The sequence below is a fragment of the Lynx rufus genome, unplaced genomic scaffold (genome assembly GCF_022079265.1).
Source record: "Lynx rufus isolate CCGP_SWC_20201006 ecotype Redwood Valley unplaced genomic scaffold, mLynRuf1.p SCAF_3, whole genome shotgun sequence".
NCBI classification, from domain to species: Eukaryota; Metazoa; Chordata; class Mammalia; order Carnivora; family Felidae; genus Lynx; species Lynx rufus.
This window is the reverse complement of record NW_025814845.1, coordinates 77,185,215-77,194,533: the sequence shown is the minus strand read 5'-3', so window position 1 is coordinate 77,194,533 and position 9,319 is coordinate 77,185,215.

Here is a 9,319-nt window from a genome sequence, read left to right as displayed (position 1 = left end):
TTTATTTTTGGGACAGAGAGAGACAGAGCATGAATGGGCGAGGGGCAGAGAGAGAGGGAGACACAGAATCGGAAACAGGCTCCAGGCTCCAAGCCATCAGCCCAGAGCCCGACGCGGGGCTCGAACTCACGGACCGCGAGATCGTGACCTGGCTGAAGTCGGACGCTCAACTGACTGCGCCACCCAGGCGCCCCTATTCTTGAGTAAATATAACAATACTTTTCTTCTTTATGAAGAACATTTCCTTTACTTTTATCTTGTGGCTAATATAGTTTCAGAATGTCCCTGATAAACTGCATCTTTTCTTACATGGATTTTCAAATTTTTATCCACAAAATGGTGTCGTTAGTTTTTTTAATATCTTGATCTAGTTAATTTTTCCATGATGATTCTGTTTCAGTCCTGGTTTATTATGTAAGTTGTAATTTTCCCATGCTATTTGTTTTTACCAATATCATTTTACTATATCCATTTAATTGTTTTTAATTTTTAATATTAACTTATTTTTATTTTTTATTTTAGAGAACAAATGGGGGCGAGGGGCAAAGTGGTGTGGGGCGGGGGGAGTGGGAGAGAGACAGAGAGACAGAGAGACAGAGAGAGAGAGAATCCCAAGCGGCTCCATGCTTATCATGGAGCCCAACACAGGACTAGATCCCATGACCCTGGGATCATGAACCGAGCTGAAATCAAGAGTTGGATGCCCAACTGACTGAGCCACCCACATGCCCCATATCCATTTAAGTTTTAATGTCAGATGATGATGAAGTGGCAAAATTTTGACAGGGAAACACCAGAAAACAATGTATTAGTTGAATCCATACATTGTTAATTCATACCCTGGCATTCATTCTCTCCATTTTTATTTATAGGTGATTTATATTTATTTTATTTCTGACTTTTTCCATATCTGAATTTGTATAAGTGCATAAATTGTCAAGAATTAAAAATATTTTTAAGTTTATTTATACTGAGAGAGAGAAAGAGAGGGCACATGAGCAAGTGGGGTTGGGGCACAGAGAAAGGGAGAGAGAGAGAGAGAGAGAGAGAGAGAGAGAGAGAGAGAATCCCAAACAGGTTCTTCCTTGTCAGCACAGAGCCTGATGAGGGGCTCAGACTCACCAACCATGAGATCATGACCTGAACTGAAGTCAGATGCTTAACCCACTGAGCCACCCAGGTGCCCATAAAAATATTTTAAAATTAGATAAAAGAAAAATAAGATTGGGAAAGAGTAATAGAGCCAGAATGCCTTTAGACCAAAAAACCTACTCTGAGGTGAACCTTGGATTTAAGTATCACCTTCTTGCAGCCCACACGGGAGAAACCAATCAAATAGAAAATATAAAGCATACGTTAAATCTTCGGGGCAATGCTATTCTTGTTTAAACTGGTATTGAAGAGGAATTTCCACTATACAGGGTCAACCCCAGAGCCTTGTCCTTAATAGCTATTCAAAGATTTGAAATGAATAAATGGATAAATAAGTGATTTATTAATTACAGTCATAATTATACAATCTCAATGACAAATGCAGCAATAAGTCTTAAACACCTATTCCTTATATAAGACTTCAACAGTGCCCAATACCATACTCCCAAACTTTAATTGAGAGCAATTCCATAGTGAGGCCAGAAGGATTCATTATTTGAATTGACTTTGTATGGAGTAGATGTTAAAACAGCTGATTGAGCAAGACACATCTTTCAGGTGCACCTTCGTAACTACTGAGGCAGTGAGTTTAAGATTGCTGCTTACCTGCAGTCAAGTATGGGCCATATATTAAACAGGCAGTTATTGGAAAACTGACCTGCTCTTGAAAAATGTCAAGTAATTTGATGCAGACATGAATGGAAAAAAAGATCACCTCATTCAAATGAACCATTATGTCTTAGTCAGATCAGACTCCATAAAAAAAGCCAATAGACTGGGTGGCTTAAACAACAGACATTTATTTCTCACAGTTCTGGAGACTGGAAGGTCAAGATCAAGGTCCCAGCCCATTTGTTTCTTGGTCAGGGACCTCTCCTTGGCTTGAAGATGTCTGCCTTCTTGCCATATCTTCACATGGTAGCTAGAGAAAGAGCTCTGGTGTCTCTTCCTCTTATTATAATGGGTAATCCAAACATGGGGTCCTCACCTATGTGATCTCATCTAAACAGAATTACCCTTAAGAACCCCATCTTCAAATAACATCACATTGGGAATTAGTCTCATAATATGAATTTTGGGAGAACCAAAATGACTTTATTTTGTGTCAAGTCTTCTCATAACCACTTCATATTTGATTATTTAATATAATCTTTACAAAAATATATATGAATTAGATGTTATTATGTTGATTTTATAGATAGAAAAACTAAAACATAGGTGTTAAATATTTGTTAATATGTGCTAGAGTTTGGATTAGAGCTTAAATCTTCCTGGCTCACGAGACAGGACTCTTTACCAGTTATCTTGATCACATCTCAAATGAGAACCAAATGGAAGGGAGACAATCTATCCCTTTCCTCCAACCATATCCTAGTGAAAAATCTCAAAAAGTCGCAACTAGTTAGCATTTGAGAATAAATAAATTGTCATGCTCTTCCTCAAATTTTCTGAAGAACCTTGCAAAATGTTAAAAAATGAATGTTTCTAAGCATAAGTGAAAATACTAAATGGGATTGTTGAGTGGCCAATTTTATTCTTATGTAGACTCATGTATATGAAGTGATACAGGTAGAAAGCCATTTACTGGCAGATTTGGGAGAAAATAGCAGAAAATACTTATGTATGTATATGTATATACTTATATACACTTATATGATTATAAGTATTATATATACTTCCAGAAAATTGTTCTATTCTATCAACAAAGGGTAAGAGTTACTGTTAAAACTTGTATTATTTCTGGCTATAACAAAATGATTCAGGTACCAGGATTATAAATATGGTCCTTGTCAAGTACAGTAAATTCACCTACAAATATCATTTCAATGGGGAAAAATTGAGCTTATGGTGCTTTGATATTAAATGTAAAATCTTTATCTTAAAAGAGGACAAATTGAGAATCACTGCTGAAAATGCTTGTCCTGGAGATAGCCATAAATTTTAGAAAAAATCCATAAGTTAAAATGTAGGCCTAGTAATGGTATTTTGTGGCTCTCACATATTTTGTGATAGTAGCTTTTAACCTGAGTATAGAGTCTTTTATGAGGATTACAAATCTCTGACTTTCTATTTTCCTGGTTAAGGCTTTAATCTTGTCAACTTCCTATCCTTCATCCACAGAGAAATATTTTACTTTGGAGTATGTTTGAGTTATAGACGTATTGAACCAGATGTTAACACAAAGAAGAATGTTTCCATAGCCTCTCTTGGAGTTCAGAGCAACTCATTCATTCATTCATCATACAATAATATTTACTGAGCATCTGAAGCTTCAATTATTCTTTAGAGCAGCTTCATAAATTAAAAAAAGAAACACGGGTACATAACTTGTTTTTCTTTATATCCTTTTTGTTCACTTCCTCGTGTTATCACTCTTTTCATATGGATACATTCATAGTTTGGAAATTAGGCAAATCTTAGTTGTTTACAATGCATCTTCTCCTTCTCCTCAATTATATGAAAGTTCTTAACAACCAAGTGACTTTATCCAATGATCTCTATTTTGAAAGGAAGAAGATGCTATTGATAACATGGTTTACCAAATTTCCATGAGTCAGAGAGAAAAAAAGGAAAGAGCTTAGCTCAGATAAAAACTGTATAGCCATCTTCTGTTAATGCATTTATTAATATCTTGTATATTTACAAAATATTTCTGAAGTTATACTTTTAAAATAACCAAAATGATAGTTGCCTATGCTTAGGGTTAATGGGATGTTAGGGTTCAGGAGCAGGAGAGAAACTTTTTTGTGCCGTTTGAATTTTTTATACTGATCTTGATTTGCTATTCTAAAAACAGAAAAGAGGGGTGCCTGGGTGGCTCAGCGGGTTGACTGACTTCAGCTCAGGTCATGATTTTGAGGCACATGAGTTCAAGCCCTTCGTCGGGCTCTGTGTTGACAGCTGAGATCCTGGAACCTGGAGCCTGCTTTGGATTCTGTGTCTCCCTCTCTCTCTCTGCCCCTCCTCCACTAACACCCTGTCTCTCTCTCTCTCTCTCTCTGTCTCTTTCTCTCTCTCTCTCTCAAAATAAATAAATATGTTGGGGCGCCTGGGTGGCGCAGTCGGTTAAGCGTCCGACTTCAGCCAGGTCACGATCTCGCGGTCCGTGAGTTCGAGCCCCGCGTCAGGCTCTGGGCTGATGGCTCAGAGCCTGGAGCCTGTTTCCGATTCTGTGTCTCCCTCTCTCTCTGCCCCTCCCCCGTTCATGCTCTGTCTCTCTCTGTCCCAAAAATAAATAAACATTGAAAAAAAAATTTTTTAAAAATAAAAAAAATAAAAAAAAAATAAATAAATATGTTAAAAAATCTAAAAACACACAAGAGAATTATTTTGTTATTTAATTTTATTTTCTATCTAAATTCATTGAAATATCCCCCCAAATTCTTCAATAAAATAAGGGTTTGCATAATCCAAGTGCAAAATTATATAAATTTTAACAGGAGTCAGAATAAGATAATAATAACCCTAAAACATGCAAAATAAGGATCCCTTAAAATGTTATTTATAACCAAAAATGACTCATTTAAAATTTTTAGGTATTAATTATATACAGAAAATTTGAAATTATTTTTCTTTTATAAAAATATACCCTAGTCTATATCTGTGGTAAAGATATTGAATATAGTGTAGACAAATTCTCTCCTACTTGACAACAAAGTCGAGCTGATGTGTTCATGTAAAGATTTGGAAAGTAATCTGTATTCCTCAGAATTATCTTAAAAGTTTAGTTAAATATTTACATTTTACAGGTGAATAATTGAAGGATAAGAAAAAGAAAAAATCTTTAATTTTTCCTGAAATTCAAAATAAGTAAGTCACTTAAATATTAAAATTTATATTTAGAAATGAATTTGAAACAACATGCCATGTGTAAATTTTTAATATAGTTATGTTGAAAAGCGTTGAAAGCTGTTTGACAATTTTAACTGTGGGCTTTTTTTTTTTTAACATTCATTTATTTTGAGAGAGAGAGAGAGAGAACATGAGTAGGGGAGGAGCAGAGACTGAGGGAGACACAGAATCGGAAGCAGGCTCCAGTCTTTGAGCTGTCAGCACAGAGCTTGAACTGTGGGCTTGAACTCACGGACCACAAGATCATGACCTGAGCTGAAGTTAGATGCTCAACTGACTGAGCCATCCAAGTGCCCCTTAGCTGTGGGCTTCTAATCAGAGAAATGTATCTAGCCCTCAAAGACACATTAGTAATTATTTCCCAGTCTTTAGATTGTTCCCTGAAGAAGTAACTTATGGTCACAGTGTTTCAAGTATCAACAGCAAAATGATATGTAGTATCATTATTTTTTGTTCAGATAACCTAAGAAGACTAAATTTATTGTCACTTTGTGTGTGTGTTGTGTGTGTGTGTGTGTGTGTGTTTATTTAGGCTGTATTCACCAGATCACATACAATATATGTAGAACTTGAGCACATGAATATCTCTTATGATAGAAAATACAAAAGCCTCTCTTATAAACAGTTTTCTCACTAGCAGTGGATGCTCTGTTAAAGGGATAGTACTTTATGCACTTTTCATATTGTTTTTTTTTTTTTTTGGTCATAATAGATATTATACAGGTTTAGTTTCATTGTAACTGGAATAATATGTTATGCTTCCCTCTTTCCCTCCAGACTTACTTTGAAAATTACTGGGGTCATGTTTCTTAAGTCATTGTAATTGATAAGACACTGCTGACATTCACTAGGCAGGGGGTGAGGACCCTGGAAGCCTGCAGTGTTCAGAACAGGCCTGTACCATGAAGGCTAATATTCAGGCGGTTCACCTGTATTGGCTCTACTGAAATTCTCCATCACTGGCTGGCACTTCCCTATCAGCCACCCCTGGCCTGTCAGCATTTAATAATCTAGCTACTTGTTGGATAATGTCTGGCCTAAGAAAGGTCTCTTACATCCAGTTCTAGCAATGACTGGTGTCAATTCTGATTGGATAAAATGACAAAGAATTTGCATGTTCACCCATTGAACAAAAAAATATTTTCACAACTGGTAATTGCTTTCAAATGCCCTGTCAGACATGTAGAAACCAGATGTATGCTCATCATGGGTTCCTTGTGATGTATTTTTATTACTGAAACCACATCGTAACAGAATTTATAAATGACACTACACATATAAATACCACCCAGCACATTTGTATGAGTATGGTACCTCATTGTTTTCCACTTCAAAAATAATTGCCACATAAATTCTACTTCAGTTGGAGTTACAGTGCTCTTTCTTTTATAAATATAGTATATTATTAATTACATTGCTTGTGTTATTCCAGTATCTTCTGCCACCACACTTTTTCTTCCCCTGTATTCTTTATTTTTTAAGGTTTATTTATGTTGAGACAGAATGTGAGGAGGAAGGGGCAGAGAGAGAGAGAGAGAGAGAGAGAGGCAGAGACAGAGAACCTGCGCTGTCAGCACAGAGTCCCACGCGGGGCTCGAACTCATGAACCCTGAGATCATGACCTGAGACGAGATCATGACCTGAAGTGAAATCAAGAGTCGACGCTTAACCAACTGAGCCACCCAGGCGCCCCTATGTGTATTCTTTAATGAAAAGGGCCCTGATCTTCTTTTAAATCCAAATTCACTCATTTTAAGTGGATAAAAACATCTGACGAAATTTTTGTTTTCTAGTATACTCTGGCCTGATTATGTTTATATTGAAATTCATATTAATTTATTATAAGTTACTTCCCTTTTATTTTATATTTGCTTTTATATTTAATTTAGGACACTATAAATTTTTTCTGTAATTACATTTAGATGTAGATGATATTATTTGTGTATTTCATTTCAAGTTAGTAAATGTGTCATTAGAAATTGTTTTTAAAAATGGGGGAATGGACACTGAGTCTAATAAGATTATGAACTACTAGGGTAACTTAATTTATTAAAAGCCAAAGCTCTTTCAAATTAGTATATGAAATAGAAGATCATCTTCGTTGCACAAGAATCTGATTTCCTGTCTTCTGAAGTCATCCTCCATAATAACAGCTAACACATATTGCTTCATTTTATACTATGTACCAAGTACCACTGTAAGCTTTGGGTATACATCAGTGTGTTCAATCATCACAGCAATTTTATAAGACAGCTTTTCTAACTCTCCACATTTTATAGAAATCAAGTTAAGGCATAGAAAAAATTATAGAAATGGAAGGTACTTGACTAAAATACATACGGTGATCAAAAACACTCAAATCTAATGAGTTGGTTAGATTAAGTCATGGCACACAAATGCTCTGACTGAGTGCAACCCAAGAAGTCTGATAAATTTAGATATTAAAGGCAGCAGAGGCTATGGAAACAAGGACTAGGCAGAGTAAAATTTCACAAAGTTGAGCTGAGGATTCTGAGCTTTCCCAGGGGACATTTTCTTACTGTTACACAGGCTACAGGATAAGGATCTGGGCTCGAGGAACACCAAAAGGGACCTAGAAAACAACAGAGCTTTTCACAGTGCCATGTGGCTAGAGTGGCAAAACTAGAAAAATATATGGCTAAATTCCCACTTTAGACCTCTGGTAAATACTGAAAGGTGCCTAAAGCAGGAGACTATGATGCTGAGCCAAAACCTCAGAAACGTTTCCTGAAGTACTTGAGAAACAAGGGTGGGCCAGGAGAGGCAGGGAGTGCCAAGCAGAAGAGAAAACCCTCACAAAGTGGGGAGTTGCTACCTAAAACCTGCAGTGGCTTTTCACCTGGGTGCACTTGCCAACTGGGCCACAACTCAAAACTGATGATTGAGACTTGACTCCCGGTATAGCTGTAGCAGGATTCTTGCGCAGAGAAATGGGACACTGAAGCTCTTCATTCCAGGAAGCAGCTTTTGTTGTGCCTGCATGGGCTCAGTGGGCTAAGACCCCAAAAAGGCTGAACCCCAAGTGCAGTGGTGTGTAGCCTTTTTATGCAATGTCTACTTTTTTGTCTCCCATATATGGTGACACGTATAGTCTGATTGAACACAGTCAAGTTAGAGTCGTGTCAGACTTATGTGTACATGTATGGGAGTTGATGGGGCCACATTACACACTTCCTTCCTTTGTTCTGAGAAGGCCTCCACCACATTACTTGTGGAGGGCCTCTACCAAATTCCTCCTTTTGATGCTCGGACCCCCTATTTTGGGTCAAAGAGCATCATCTTAGTTTAGAAGTTTATATTTCCATAATATCATCACATGCATGGCCATTTTCCATTTTGAGTCTCCTGGGTCAAGGATGGTAAAATTAATGGGCCTACTGGTTCCCGACTGGCAGTTTGACTCAACCACACCCTTTTGGAGGAGTGCTGCTTTGTCCTTAGTCTGCCGGGTGGCCCACAGGACACAATTCCAATAAGGACAGAAGAATTCAGGCCCCTGGGGCCAGGAATCATAGGTACCAGTCCTGTCACACATGTATTTATCATTGACTCAGTACTCTTGTTCCCATATCAGACCTCCACATGGCAAACCATATGGCAATGTGTCACCTATGGCTGTACTTACATCAAAGAATATAGACTCTGGCCAGTTTGGATTGGTAAGTTGAGTTTTGTTAATTAGTCGGCCCACACCAGCGGTATCTGTCTTGGGGTGACTCCAACCCTTTAGTCATTCCTCTGTTGGGGAGTACTGTGGGTCGAAACAAGTGTATTGATTCTCCGACTAGCAGATAGAATAGGTGGTCTTATTGTGTATTCAGGTCCCCAGGACCTTTCCCTGGCATGAGAAGTGTGTATGGTATAGTAAGGTCCAAGCGACTCACTGGCCTGGCCTGGGTCACATGGGTCAAGATTCTAGGTCTACAGAAGGCGTCTAGATTAGACCGATGAAGTATTCTATCCACAAAGGGAAGGTGAGCGCTAACAGAAATCTTTCACCAACTTCACCACCCATTCTGCGGGGGTGACCTCTGCCAATCCTATGGCAAAAATTAGAGCAATAATTACAGTAACAGTGAGAAACAAGGGGTGACAGTGCATCCCAGTAAGGAAACAGATATAGAACATAAGGACAGTCTATTTGTTCCACTGGACCATCCATTCCTCAAGCTTCTGCCATACGTAGAATAGTCAGTTTCTGGAGTGACTAAAGCAGGGCTGAAGTCTCCCAGAGCCTCTGTAGTTATAGATTGTTTCGTATGGTCAGCTTGCATGGTGTTGATGGATCAGGAAT